We start from the raw sequence: 16,592 nt of genomic DNA on the forward strand, positions 1-16,592 counted from the left end.
CTTCAGAATCTCCATCATGGTGTTTCATTTCATTGTTTGATTTTCACTTTTTAAATGGTGACTTATTTTCAACGGGTGTCCCATATGTTCTTAATTATGGGAGTTTCCTTACTGAGTTAATATATATACTTCATGGATTTTATGGTGATACCTAGACTTGTTATTTGTATCCTATGGAAAGTAAATTTGTTATCTCCATAACACACACACATATATTTTGTGACTATTTACTTCACTGTTGTACTCTCAGCAGCACAGATTCTAATGCATAGTATATAACTTTTAGTAAATATTTGTTTCATGAATGGATGCACGGCTGTTCCATGATTCCTTAAACAAATAAAGTGCTGCAGCAATGCCTGGACAACCTACTCTTCTAAAAAATGCTCTGTGTTTTGCAATCTCATATCTTTCTCAAGGTATTCATTCCCTTCATCTTGACAAACTAAAATTTTGTCTTTTAAGTGTTCTTTCCAATGACATAACATTCATGAAGACTTTATTAAATTTAAATATGTAAGTTTTCAAATAAAATAAATATTTATTAATATAAATTTCCTCATGAATGTACTGATTTTCATTTTGACATACTCAGAGCTATAGACTGCTCTGTGTTCCTCCTAAATTCATACATTGGAATCCTAAGCCCTACTGTGATGGTATTAGAAGGTGGGGTCTTTTCAAGGTAATTAGGTCATGAGGACACAGCCCTCATGAATAGGATTAGAGGCTTTGTAAATGCTAACTAGAGAGCTATATCATGTGATGACACAGGGAGAGAATGGCTGTTTATGAACTAGGAAAGTAGCTTTCAAAGACACTGAATCAGTTAGTGTCTTGATCTTAGACTTCCCAGACTCTAGAACAATGAGAAATAAATTCATTGTTTAAAAACGACCCAGTCTATGGTCTTCTGTTATGGCAATGTAAGTAAGCTAAGATATTTAGATTTCAATTATTTTCTGCTCTCTGCCCTTCACTGGAACTTTTAGGACATACTTAGTCAAAAGTCTCTTACTATGACCCTGTGATATGCTTATCTTAGTAATGTCATAGAAAATCCTGCGCAGCAGTTCAACTTGCTGACCAAGGGAAGAATTAAGCCAACATGTATGTTCATTTCACACTTATAATTTTTTAAAAATAGCAATTTGTTGTCAACATTTAAAAATAAATACATTGGAAATAGTAATAGATATTATTTTGAGTATCTGTGTGAAAAAAAATCAAATAATGTGGCAAAAATTGGCCCACATTTCTTCCTTTTGACTGTTGGTTAAAGCTGAGTTGCAGCTGCACTGCTTAGATGGTTTAAATTTGCCACAGCTTTAGACTTTTTGTTTTAGACTTTGTTAATTTTACTCAGATATATTTTTGCTTGGCTCTTGTAAATACTTAAAATTTTGGGGTATGGATATGAATGAAGCATTGTTAATAGATCAGTGTTGCCGAGTATTATCGTCTTGAGACACAGCATAAAATATTTATGAACTGATATTTATTTGAAATCAGCTCATTAGAAGTAAAAGAATTAATAAACAGTAAGTGATACATACAATAATACATTAAGTGATATATACAATAATCTCTATTTAACTGAATTATGCTGCTAACCTTGTTTCTATTTTTCACCTATGAAAATATGCAGTTATTATTACAGAAACATGATTATATACATACATTAAAGTTAACTATGATGCAAGATTTGCCTAAATATGCTGTGGGTATTACTAGATGATATTGTTAACTTAGTAAAATCTATGTACTACAACCAAATTTGACTAATACATAGAGATGAGATTTGTGATGACAATTGAATGATTAACTGAGTAAATTACTGCACAGTTTATTAAAACCTGACAAAAGGAACCCAAAATGTCGCTGCAGTAGTCATAGTCATCTGAATATTGGAATTGGGATACTGGGCAGCAATATAACATTTAAATTCTAAAAAAGTAGTCTGATTACTAATTTTGTTTGTTTTAAGGAAAAAAAGAGCCTAACTAGTTTTAGGGTAAATTTAAACTTACTAATGCTTATATTCATAGTATCTGCTACTTAATTAAAAGCAATGTTATATGAACTAATGTATAAGATATTATAAAATGATAAATGTCATTTTTCTCAGTGTTAAATTTCCTAGTTGGATGAAGCTATAGTGTTTACAGAGGCTGTATCATAGAAGTGTTGCTAAGGTTCAGAACTGCGGGAGAGCTCTACATGGATATATGAGACATCAAGAAGAATAACAAATGAAATCTTAAAATCTCAGTCTCAGAATCTTTATAAATACATTTTCCAATTATCTGGAGATATCTTCCTTAGGACAGTGACATAGGGGGTCCTTCATCTACCATGCAAACTTTGATACAAAATGATATTATAGACACTACTGAAAGAACATAAGCAACAGTCAGGCATAACTTAGATTTTTTAAAAATATATGATCTCATGCTACCACTCTCTGGAGAGCTCTATAGAACGGAGAACAAAGAATACAGTTCTTAGCATTCAAACACATAGTTCACTCTATGTATTCCAACCCTGTCTGAATACATTTGTTCTTTTAATGCTTTGCAAAGAAAGATCATCCCAAAATGACAGAAAGACAGTGAATATGACAATGTTTGCTCCCTGGCATGATTATGCTCAACCAGGGTCTGCTGCAAGTGTTATTTTGCCATCTAGCTCTTTCTTTTCTACAGAAAGATACTTCTTAGAGATAAGGGAGCAATAAATATCAGGATAATGTGAATATTTCTCTTCCCTGAAATAGATCAAAATGTTGTGTGAAAATACTTCCACACAGTAACCCATAGATAACCTTATTTGCCAATTCCTCTTCAAATACAGTCTCTGTGTTTTAATTGATTGTAGCCTTTTAATATTTTAGAACAGGAAATAAAAAATACATAGAGCTATATTTCTTGAGATCCTTATCAGGATTGGAAATAATAAGAAACTCCCACACCTTTCTTTTTCTTTTTCTCATACTCGAACAACTTCCAGATCAAGCACCTTGGAGTAAAGGGAGCTCTCTGCTGCTTTATCTAACTACCGACTTTACTCTATTTCAAACTATTTTGGTTCTCAGCACTGATATTAATAAATAAAAATTACACACAATTAGAGAATATAGTTCTATGTACATAAATGCTTTTTAAAAGATTTTATTTACTTATTTATTTTTAGAGAGAGGGAGGGAAGGAGAAAGAGCAGGAGAGAAACATTGATCAGTTGCCTCTTGCACACCCCCAGCAGAAGACCTGGCTTTTAACCCACTGAGCCACACCAGCCAAGGACATAAGTGCTTTTTTAAATGAAGAGAGTTTAGCAAGTTAATCTTGGTTTATGAAGTTCAAAACATATGTTGTTTTACTTTAAGTTGACATGAAAGTAAAAGTGTACTTTTGGTGTTCACTCACTACCTACTAAATACAGCAAAATCTGCTGGTCCAAATAATAATAAAATTGTCTTCTAATATAAGAATACAAGAAAATCACTAGTTTAAAAAACTTCATTTTCATTTTACTTAGTATATTGTGTTAAAAGGAAAAAAGAAATATGATGAAATAGAACCCATTTAGTTGTGAATTTTCTCTTTCAAACATCAGGTTGGCGATGTTAACATAGAAGAACTATTTGCAGAAATTTTTATAACATTTTAAAATTTCACTGGTAACCAAGGACGAAGTTACCCTGGATTGACATGATTCCTCAACATGGGTTTTATTTATTTAGATTTTAATAAGGTGCTCTATCAACTTTACATTTGGTAACATTGCCATACTTAAAAAAATCATGCCATATGAAATATTTATATAACAATAATTTACCATGGTGAAAATGTGAAGTAAAAATGTAGCGAGGGTTCACTAGTATGTAAGTATCTTCCAAGTACTGACATTGGATTGTAGCTCCATCTATAAGTTTGAATTTGAAAGAAAATGAACATTTATAATTCTATAAATATGAGTCTTTCATCATTCTTCTAATCAATTTTACCATATGAAAGGGAGGAGTCAGGGCAAAATATTTACATGTAAAGCAGTAATAAAATATATGCTTTTTAACATCTATTAATGTACTAAAAATTACTCAACAAAGAATGGCTGATGCAGTTTTCCATTGGCATAGCTGATAACGGCATTGATAAAACATTGATAATCATGGATCCTGCCATAGTTAACATGAGTTTGAAGCAGCACAGAGAAACAGAAATGGTGGTGCACCAAGTAGGAGTGGACAGGATGTACTAGGATAAAGAGACTCCATACCTAAAGGACATTTCCGATAAACCTGAAAACAATCTAAGAGTCCAAAAAGAGTTCTGAAAGTATTCTAAAGCTGTGTGGAAATATATTACAGGAATTACTATCTTTAACTCCATTGTGTTTCACCACACACCACAGTATTTGGAACAAGGTAAAAACTATTATGTTTCACTGATTATCCTACTGTATAATAAAAAAAAATCACAATTCTAGAAATGGAAAGGGCATTATTAGAAATAGTTGTTTTGAAATTTATATCCAATGAGAGACAGCACAGTAAAGGCTAAGACCTGGGACTTTCAAACCGTATGGTCAGTGACCAAAACTGCCACTCACTAGCTATGTGGACTTGAATATGTAATACAGCTCTGAGTGCTTTAGCTTCCCATTTTCAAAAATTGGATAAGAACACCTATCTGATTGGGTTGTTATAAAGAATAATTGATTTTATACATATAAAGTACATAGAATTATGGATGAACAGTGTAAATATGTAAGTAAAGAAAACAAAGAAATAAAGACAGGGTCATATACAAGCATACATAATTTATATGTAAATATGTACTATTTACTTGATTATTTCTTATTTTATTTATTTCTATTCTTTTACATGTAATTTACCAAGCTGCCATTAAATGCAAACTGTTTCACTCATGACAGAAAAAAAACTTTAAAATAATAAGTAAATAAAGTTTTCCACATAAGTATAAAATCTAGCAGTGTATTAATTGTCTTCACTAATTAAATCAGACTGGGAACAGTCAGCTTTAGTGAAAATGGTACAAGTTGGAAAATTCCACTTTTAAAAGAGTATTTACATCATGGAACATCTGAAATATAGTATGATACTTAATTTCATATTCTTTCATAAATTGAGTCAAAGTATTTATTAAAAGAGTAGAAGAAGACTGTGCATATAGCATCTAGTGGAGTAACTTTCAATACTGTATGTTGTACTAGATGGAAAAATAAAAGCAAAATGACTTTCATTTCTAGGAAGGATGAATTTGTTAAACATATGAAATAACAATCAAGCATTTAGGAGTTTTCAAACTAGAAGAGGCTGCAATTAAGAGATAGTGATGCCTTTATTATAAGAGACATGCACTAAAAGTTTGGAGTACTTTTAGTAGATAATATTGTAGAGGGAAATTTTTATATAGTGTCCTAGATAGATGATTTTTAATGTTCTTCCTAAGCCAGGTTTCTAAAAATTGTATGAAGATAGAAAAATAATTATCAAAATAATATTAAAAGGTGGAGGATATGATATAATGCATTTAGTTAAGATAATCACAAGGAAGGGATTAAAATGAAGAAAATTAGAGTTTTCTTAGTTTCTATCATACACCAACATCTTCGTTCTAAACGTATGAACTCTAAATGCATATGGTTAGTTAGCATGTTAATTTCTTAATTAAAAATGTTAATTAAATGTGAACAGGATTAAAGTATTGAGGGGCTACTGAACTATACAGGGCAATGCTTGGATATAAGTAGAACTGTTTAGTATATGTGGGTGGTACTCTGCAGTGTCTACAACATGCAAAGTTTTAAAAATAAAGTTAAAATATACAGTAGGGTTTTGTTTGTTTGTTTTTTTGCCAATCTGTACACTCTAAGTACTTCAGCCCTTGAGTTTCAAAACCTTCTCATTACTTTTAATCTTTATTGTATTTTTTATATTACTTTTTAGTCCCATTATAACCCCCTCGCCCCCAGCAATCACCACACTCTTGTCCTTGTCCATGAGTCCTTTTTCTTTCTTGCTCAGTCCCTCTACCCGCAACTTCCCCATCCCCACCAGCTGTCATCCTTCTCTATATGTTCACTATTTACCACATATGAGTGAAATCATATTAAGTTCAGATGTTTAAGAGCAAAAGCTAGAACTGCATATGGATTTTACACATTCCAAACAAAAGAGGACAATGGAATGTCCCAACATGTATTACTGCCCCTAGACTTCCAAGGCATAATAGCCCCTGTCTTCGATTATTACATGGTACATTAAGAAACGTGGAACACTCAAAAGTAGCAGTGAAAACACCATGGTAAATGTCATCAAAATAAATAATAGTGTATGCTTGTAAAACTAGTACTAGTATGGAAAGCTTTCCAATATATCATCACATTTAATCCTAAGAGCAACCCTGATGGTAGACAAAGGTGAATCACCATTTTACAGAAGGGAAACTAAGACATCATCAGTGAAGTTAGAGTCAAGATCAACTATTCAATACATAATATAAATAGACCTAAAATCCAGGGGATTTTTCCCTACTTTCAATTTCTTCCTCCTCTTTGCCATATTGTCTTTCTTTTCATATGACTCTGTTATGTTGAATTTATATATTCATCAAGCTACAGACTCTTTGGGTTAGAAATAATTTTTAAAATCTTGGGTATAAACATACATATATACCCCAAATAAAACTGCGAACTCACATTGTTATATAAGTTGAGGTTGTGTAAACATTAAATTAGTATTTAGTAGAGAAAATGAGAAAATGACATTTGATCTGGACATAACTGATAATGATCTACTGTGTCAAATATCACAATACTGTAGCATATAATAAAAGTAGTTCTTATAAGTAATGTGGATCTTATCCATACTTCTTTTAAAAAAATGCATTTTCTTTCAAAGATCTATATTAACCCTAATCAGTGTGGCTCAGTTCATTGGGTGTTGTCCTGCAAAGCAAAAGGTCACAGTTTCGATTCCCAGTCAGGGCACAAGCTTGGGTTGAAGGGGCAACTGATCAATGTTTCTCTCCCACATGTATGTTTCTTTCTCTCTTTCTTCCTCCCTTCCTCTCTCTCTAAAAATAAATAAATCACTTTTTTAAAATAGGTATGTATCATATACATATTACTCATTTTAATCCCTACTCTAAATTCTAGAACTGAAAAATAAAAAATTAATTATCTGAACAGACTATGCAGACACATAAAAAACATTGAATTTTATGTAAGAATCATTTATTTTGGCAAGATAATTTTCTAATGAAATGATGCTTGCAAACTCTAATCTAATTTATAAGGCTGTTCCAAAGTTTTCAAAAACAAATTTAAAATGGTTACAAGTCAAAAAAGATGGACTGAGAGACCACTTTACTGTCAATTTAGAAAGTGATTAAACATGTACTATGTATACAACAGGCAAATAGAGTGCAATGCTCATCAGTAATTCTCTATGGGAGCTGCATATTTTTAATGGCATGTGTTCAATATCTACTTATTGTTTTGTGATCTGGTGTAAAATTAAACATCAAAAAATTTAACCTAATTTTATATGAAGTGACTAATGGCAGACAAAAGTAAGACCCACAGTGCCTAAATTAATCCCAATGTAACTTTGCAAAAACATTCATATCAATATGGCTGTATATTTTTGAAAACACCAGAGTGTTTACCCTGTTTAAATCATGGCCAAAACTGAAAGTTAGAATTAATTTCTTTAATTCAGTGATTAAGTTTCATCATGTCCAGATAAACACATTATGGGAAATAAGGTTCAGATAAACACATTATGGGAAAAAAAATAGCTAAGGAATAGGCCTGATTATGGTCATTTTCAATGATATAGTCCTTGTGTAAAAAGTATACACATACACAGATATGAGGGGGGACCCTCCAAAATGGAATTTATTTGTAAAAATTTGTGTATTTATTCTTACATGTTTAAACGTCAATCACCTTCAAAGCACTGTTCATTTGATGCAGTACACCTATCAAGACATTTTCTCCACTGCTCAGAACAGTTTTTGAACTAGTTGATTTTGGTGCCTTTGAGTGCTTCTGCTGTTTTTTGTTTCACCTCTTTCCACATCGGTAAATGTTTCCTTTTGAGGATTTTTGTCACCCAGGGAAACAAAAAAAAAGTTGCTTAGGGTGAGATCAGGTGAATAGGGAAGGTGGGGCATGGAGGTCATGCCATTTTTGGTCAAAAACTGCTGAACACTCAGCACAGTGTGGGCAGGTGTGCTCACAAATCACCCATCATGAAATGGGCAATCGTGTTGAAAGAGTCTTCCAAAAAGTTCACTGAAGCTGAACTCAGCCTCTCACAACACCAGCTGGTGCACTGATACAGATGGGCTCTTGGAACACTCGTCTAATGGGGGAAGCCTGTACTACAAGGGCCCTGCCCTCTAGATGATAATTCCTTTTTTGGGGGGGGGTCCCCCTTCATATATGCATATATATGTATGTGTGCATATATATACACACATATGTATAAAACAGAAAAATTAGAACATGAACATAAGCAAGACGATGTCAGTATATGCTCATAAAAGTGCTATAGGTTTGACATTAAGCACATGTGTAAAATGGAAAATTAGTAATCGCAAATATGTTTCACACGTATTTGCTAAAACTATCATGTAGAAAATCATTCTTAAGAAAACTTTACTTTCAAGAATATTTTAATTTCTTTATTTTAAGCTTTTAATTTCTTAATATTAACTTTTGATTAGGTTACTCTGTCACTTTTATTGTATTGTATGAGGAATTGAGAGCTAGTTCCTCAAGATTTCCAAGAAAATATGTGTTCATAACCATTCACATGATAACGCATTTTGTGGCAGGTACCTGAAATTTAAATATTCTAACATATATGCTACAAAGTCTAAAAAGATTCACATTGTATTATTACAACTAAAAAATTAGAATATTTCCCAGTTATTAATGTGGTTTCTCAAAATTTAAAATCCTGCCTTACATTTTATGCATTTAAACCAAAATTTAAAGACTAAGCATAAAATATGTAGAAATGGACAATAGATATGAAAAACAACATTTGCATAAAGTGTTATTGTTATTAATGCCTATTAAAACATGTGTGATCCTTCAAGGAAATGAGTAAGTGCTATGTAAATGTTAGGAAAGGTCATGGCTATGCTGACTCATGGAGCTTTCATGTTTTCAAGGTGGTATATTGCTTCAGAGGAAAAATTCTCAAACCCAAATAAGTACAATTTTGTCCCCATTGGTCAGAGCAATTAAGGACGTATGCTTATTTAAATATTGCACTTTTCTTAACCTTCTCTAGAATATTGGCCACGGACCTGCAGTTTACCCTGGGATGTGTTTTAGTGTAGGCTTTCTGATAGAGCAAATCAAATCAAGAGCCACAGTTTAATGCATATATCTAAATCTCAGACTGGAAGAAATATACTTTATCTCAGATGAGCACATTTTAACAATAAGACAATTAAAGATTTCCACAATAAAAAAATCAGCTTACAGAGTCCCAGAAATCTTACCAAAAACTCATGCACCTTTTGTTATTAGATAAGCACACATAGCTCTGCACACACTTGTCTTGACAAGAACTTTTTTTTTTTTTTTTGCTTTCCTTAATTTGTATTCTTGTGACAAATCAGGTCGTTAAAGATACTGGTGTAGCCTTCTCCAGCCCTCCCCCTCCATGCTAAGGTGATGCCATTGCATTAATATAATAGGTCAATCATTTGGTGGGCATCATGTCTTTTTAAAAAATTCCCACACTCAGATGACTGTCAATGGCGGTGCCAGTGAACCGTTATGCAAAGCCCCCCAAACACTTTGTAAACTGGAATCTCTGAGCACAATAGTAAAGTTCAGCGCTGGAAAGAGATAGTGTACTGAATACACAATGCCCAGCTTTGTCTGATTGGGGCTTCTGTTAAGGAGAAGGCTACTTAATCTCCCCATTTGCCCTGGGGATTCTAACTGTTTTAATGTGTCCGTTTTGAAAGTCTGTGAACTGTAGAATATATGCTGGTAACAACTTTCTTTGGGGCTTTCCTTGGAAAAGCCCAAAGCTGCCAACACAAGAAAGCTGACACAGTGGTGCTAACAAACACAAAGGAGACCTTTAGCTGTTTGTGCAAACCTCATGGCTAAAGTTTCATGTCATGCCTTGAAGAAGGATCTAATTCTTTGGCTCATTTTATAAGAATCTAGCTTTTGTGACAGTGTGGAAAGGCTAGTTTCTTCATGGCATAGGGAAAGAAAGAGAAAATTAGACATAACATTAAGAAACTGTGTGATACATAAAATAAGATAAAGAGTAAAAGATATAAGAATATTAACGACATTTAATACTATGCTAACAACTATGTTGATCGTTTATTCAAGTTAAGGCCATTTTTAAGACCTATTAATATTTTCTTAAACAGGAAGTGTCAGTGAAATGGGAATTTTATTTTTCTATTATTAGTCAATATTATATGCATACAGATGAACATTCAGTAGAGAACTAACTTCAATGTGACTTCTTAAAATTTAAAGGTAATCATTCTGCAATAGATTAGTGTATCAAATCAGCATTAAACTTTATAATGTTATGTGTCAATTACACCACAATACTGGGAACATAATTCAAAGGTATTAAAGTAATTGTATTTTAAATATTACCTTTCCTTTTGTAAAATGATTTTTCTCATTGAAGAATTTGCCTAAGACTTCTAAAAAATTCTACAGCTAGGATACCTAATTGTTCTAACCATTCAAACAACATTTCTATTTGACTAAACATTTAGATAGACTAAATTTAGATGAGCCAATCTACCAATATACTGGAAGTTTGCCAGAAAAGTCACATATTGTCTACAGGAGATCATTTTCTACTTATGCATTTATAATACTCATTAAAGTTCATGCAAATCACATGTACGAATGAGTGCAAAGTAGAAACCTAAGGTGTGAAGAAGTAAAGCTGTATTTTTACAAGCATAGCACCTAGTGAATTTTGTAATATTTGGCAAATTATAAATTCATTATGTATGATAATCACCAAATTGATGAAGATGAGTTTTCTTAAAATGAAGAGAGTAAATATTTTACAGTTTTGGATCAATGAAATGAGATGAAGCCGCACACAGAAATGTCCGTGGTGAATAAAAGAAAAGGGTCCTGAGCTTCGTTAGTATTGCTCTAAATCCCAAATCCCAGCTCAGCCCGGGTAGGTATCCCCGCTGTCTTCTTGTCTAGCCTGAACGAGGTTATTCTCAGATCCCTACTGAACACTTTCTCACCTCCATCCCTCTTTGCCAGGGCATACTGATTTGTGCGGTCTGGAGAGAGGTATGCTGACCCTATTTTAGCTCTCTGGAAACGAGATCTCCCTTATCTCCTGTGGCGTATTATTCTACTGCCATACAGTAGACTTCTAATGAGGCTTTCAGGAATGTTTTGTATATAAGTTGGGGAAATGCCTCTAGCTTACTTTGCTTTAAAAAAGGTGTTTATCTGTGAATAGTGACTGGAAAATAATTTGAAATGGACATGTAAAAAATAAAAGCGTTTAAGATTTTTGGTGCTTAGGCAGAAAACAGAATTGTTACAAGGTAAAGATATGTTTCGATGTTTTTAATTGTGGTGGTTTGTGAAGATATTGGGAGTAATTTGTTGTACTATATCTGTATTTGTCAGTTAATCAATGGCGTTTTCTACATTTATTTATCTACAGACTTGCATTGTTTTCTGTTTAGAAGACTTGCAAATAAGCTGTTTAGGAAGCGGTTAATATGTGAAAGGATAACAATCTGGAACTAACAAAAATAAACACGTAATCACATTTTTTTAGGACCATGCACAAACCAGCCAATTTCATTGGTCATGATCTTTGTTTCTCTTCTGTGAGGTACATTCTTATTCTTAATTAAAAAAATTTCTCATTGGGAAATGGTAGGAACCATAGCCCAATCCAGTTTAACTTCCATTTTTTAACTTATTCCACATGGGTCAGTCTGTGGAAAAGCCAACTACCGTAAAGGAAAAGAAAAGAGTTTAACTGCGCAACTGAAATACCCTATAATTTTCAGATATCACTTAATTTTATGAGAAAGGAAAGGAGCGACAGGTATCTTTGGAGAGAATCCACTCAGTGAAGATTTTCATGATGGAAATTTCAATTTGGGTCCTTAGCCGAACACAGGGGATTAGTTTTATGTTTCAGAAGAGCAATTTGCTGCCATAAACTTTCCTCACCTTATTTTAATCTCCATATTACTATAGGGAACTTCAGAGTTTTTCACCTTGGAAGCCTGAGATTCAAAACACAATTTATTTAATTGCATTAGCTGACTCCAGAAGTAAAACCTAATAACTAATGTTTCTGGATTATTATGAGGTAGTCTAGTTTATTGTCTGAAAGAATAGACAACCGCTGGCTTTGAATTCTGACTTTACCATATAATAATTGTATGACCATGGGCAGGTCATTTAATCTTTGTTTCAATTTCCTCATCTGTAAAATGAGAAAAAGAAAACTTATTTGGTTATTATGAATGTTTATATTAGCTCACATTTAGTGAGGGCTTTCTATGTGCCAGAATTTTTTTCTAAATTCTTTCTATATATTCTCACAACAAATTTGTGAAGGAGGTTTTATAATAGTTTAGTTATATTACAGAATTTGCCCAAAGTTAAACAATCATTCCATTGTGGAGTTGAAGTTTGATCCCAGGAATTTGGACTCTAGATTCCATACTTTTAATGACTCTACATAAATCAAACTCTACATAAGACAATGTGTGTCAAGGTCCCGGGACAGTGTCTAGCGCATAACAGAACTCATGAAGCCAGTTACCGAAGTTCTGATTAGATTGGGAACCTGTAATCCTGCTTAAATGAGAGAGAAAACAGACATATTTCTTAATGTATTTTCTCATAAAAGAAGCAGTCAATATTGAACACTATAAAATTAGAAATTAATTTAAATTTAGTTAAAATTATGCTTTTAATATAATAAATACTAATTTATTTCTAGCAAATATCAGTTTTTAATCTTTACTTAGAAATACCCTTTTTCAGTTATACTTCTTTGCATGGATATAGGAGACACTGTTTTAGAAACATACCCCAGTTTTTCCAAGAGCATAGTATTAATGAAAGCATAAAGACTAGTAATTTAATAAAACCTCCCAAATTCAACAACCAACTAGTTGTATATTTAATTAAAATTAGCACTTAAATCATTAATATAATGCAATTCAAATGCTTAGAATTAAACTCTTTATTTGTCTAAGTTTTGGTGATTATAAACATTTTTATTTAAGGTGTTTACCCTGATATAATCTTTATAAAGTATCTTAATCCACCAAAAATTTAGAAACACTGATATGTATAACTGGAACATGATCAGTCATTCTAATTTAATTTATGTTGTTTGGTCAGAGTTAAGTTTTAGCCTCATGAGGCTTTATGAAAGATTGGATATAAGATTCATTTTAAAGGACTCATGGGAAAGGTTTGGCAGTATGAAAACGAAAAATTACCTTTTTCCGGCAAGATTTTACAAGTAGCATCAAAGTAAGAGGACAGAGAAGAGTTCTCCTTCAAAAGTGACTGTAATACATGAGAGGGTAATGAATTTTGAGAATTCTATGAGAGACTAGAGACTTTGTGCAAATAGCACTAAACTACTGAATAGCACATTTTTCTTCATTCAAAGGATGGCGCGAATTTTTTTTTCAGTGACTACTAAGTAACAAAATATAACAATTGAAAGAAGACAAGAGAACTGTGTTAAACAAAATGCTAAGAAAGTATACATAAAGATAGAAATTCATACTGGTGTAGTTTAGTCACAGTAAATAATTTTGTTATTATAAATTTCAGAAAATTGTATAATTAATGTGAATGTAGTGTATCATCTCTATAAACAAGGTCATGTCTATATTTTAATTAATGTGATGAAAAAGAAAACTTTCATAACATCTATATTCATATATTTGCAAATATACTCATTATGCAAATAACTGGAAAGGGCATATTATCAGCCAGCTAACGAATACCTTCGTAGCCCTGTAGTAGCTCACGATTAGGTAATGAACAAATGGATTTGCTCTTGTCTAACTTATGTGGAATTTTATCCAGATGTGAAGGACAATGATTTTACAGCCAAGGAAATCCTTCAGAGTTTTCTAATAACAAAGAATTAAAGGTAATGATACTAATGTGCACAGCCAGATTGGGTGGAGACCACAGAGAAGTTCTGCAGGGTAAAACATTTTTTTCAACTCAAAGTCCTCCTAGTATTTTCTTTCAGTGCATGCCATTAAGAAAAATAAATTCTCCCAGAAAGCATTAAATTGCCTAAAAGGAAGTTAATTTGTCTCTGGATCCTAGTAGTGAAATTTAATGGCACTATTTCCTGAATTTTTCAAATACTCTGTGATGTGTCTATTAAGATTTCTAAATAGGGCTTTTGTTGTCTCCTCTCAATCTAATCGGAGCTCCTATTGCAAGGTATAAATAATTCTCAAAACACTATATAGATATAGATATGCATATATTCAAGATATATATATGTATGCACACACATATAGAAAGAGAGGGGAAGAATAAATATATTAAACCAATTTTTAGGTGAAAGGCAAGAACCTAGATAGACTGGTAAAAGATGCACACTAAATTTAATAATAAATCAGTGATTATGGTTTACTCTTTGAACACAATAGATAATCTTGAAATGTGTTAAAGTAGACCTGTCAACTGAGGCTTGATAATAGCTCTATTCAGAGTATTAACCATTAAATAATTACTTATAAAATATAGAAAAAGACATGTAAGAATATAAAGTTATATATTTAGAAATTCATGCTTTTTTTAAAAAAAGGTTTAACAATTACATCATGAATGTGCAATTATATTAATATCAACTTATTGCTATTAGAGTTCATATATTTACATGTATTCCATAGTGCAAGAAATAGATTAACCTGATCTTCCACAAAAAAGCTTGAAAAATTTCCAGGGCATGTTACATTATCTGTAAGAAAGTTTCACAAAAGAGGCTGCTGAGGCCGCTGAGTCTGCTGATGGAAATAACTGCTCCTTACACAGCTTTCTATGAATACTACAGGTTTTCCACTAGAGGGCGATCATTAGGAAGTGCAACGACATTTTCCCCTCTACCGGTAAAAATTAGGAGGTGGAAACATTTCCATGGAGTCGGGCTTTCCTCCTTACTTACTAATATATTTCTTTAAGTGGAACAAAGTTAGCTTTTATTTTTACACTCATATATATCAAAATATATTTAAGAATGGGTTCTTCCTTAGGCAACCATTAACAATATTTTTTTAAATCACGAATAGTAAAAAGACTCTTCCATGAGATCTATTTTTTCTCTTTACTTTTCATAGGAGCATTTTTGGAACTAGTGTTCAAACATATTCCCTATAGATTTTTAAGGATTTTAAAAGTAATGTAAATAATTCACTATAATTATCATTCTGATGTCTACATTGAATAATCTCTGTAGTTGCTAATAACGTTATTAGAAGTTATGAAAATAATATTTAATTATAATGTATTAATTGTCATTGTGTAGTTGATCATTTTTCAGACCAGGAAAGTTGATGTATATTAAAGCATGGAAGAAATTTCAAGCATTTTTCTGTGTCAGAGATCAGTCAAAGGCACAATTCTTTTAATCAAAACTGAAAAATGAATAGCTAGTTTAAAACAAAAACCGTCAAAAGATTTTCTTTAATTTTAAGCATAAGACTAATTTTAGAAATTGTAATATTTTTATATAAAACTAAAATGCATTGACTTAATATAAATAGTACTGTTTCAAGGTTGTTTCCACTTAGTTACTTGAAAATTGTTAAAAATTTTTAATTATATAGAGGTATGTTTCCAAAACTTTAATGACATGATTATTAAAATATAATTACTCTAACCAATCCTTTCTCTCAAAGTAAGTGGCATTAATTACTTTAGCATGTTCACCTTCTTTCCTTTCCTACTCCCCTCTCTCCCTCCCTTCCTTCCTAAGTTCTTTCTCCTTCATTCCCCTTTCCTAGCCTCCTTTCTTTCCTTTCCTTGATTCTTTTCTCTAATTATCAAGTGAAAATGGATGCTAAAATAAGCTGCTGAATTTGAATGACTAATAAAAAATAAGTGTAAATTAAGGGAAACTTTTAGAGAAAAATGTACTTTGTGTTAAAGAGAAAAAAGTATAAGAGAGAGAGTTTGAGTAACCCTGCTCGTTTTACCCCAAACTGTACTGATAACTGTCTCTATCAACTGTTGAAATACTGCTGAAACACTTCTTTCTAAAGACTTATTAATTAAGTGGACAATTCTGTGATTTCCTGGTAACTAGTATATCCCTATTTGCATATATTTAAGTTTATTTACAGTGATTGTTGGTGGGAGTTCAATGATTCTGGAAAAGAAAAAGGTACTATCTGTCGCCTTCTGTCATGGCAACAATAGCATTACAATACTAAACTTAACTAGTGTTCATGACTGTTGTGTTCAATTTCACACTAAATTTGGTTTCTTTCTCATGGGGCAAGACTTTAATT

This window comes from Pteronotus mesoamericanus, unplaced genomic scaffold (assembly GCF_021234165.1).
Source record: "Pteronotus mesoamericanus isolate MK-2021 breed Mesoamerican mustached bat unplaced genomic scaffold, CSHL_Meso_final contig_82, whole genome shotgun sequence".
NCBI lineage: Eukaryota > Metazoa > Chordata > Mammalia > Chiroptera > Mormoopidae > Pteronotus > Pteronotus mesoamericanus.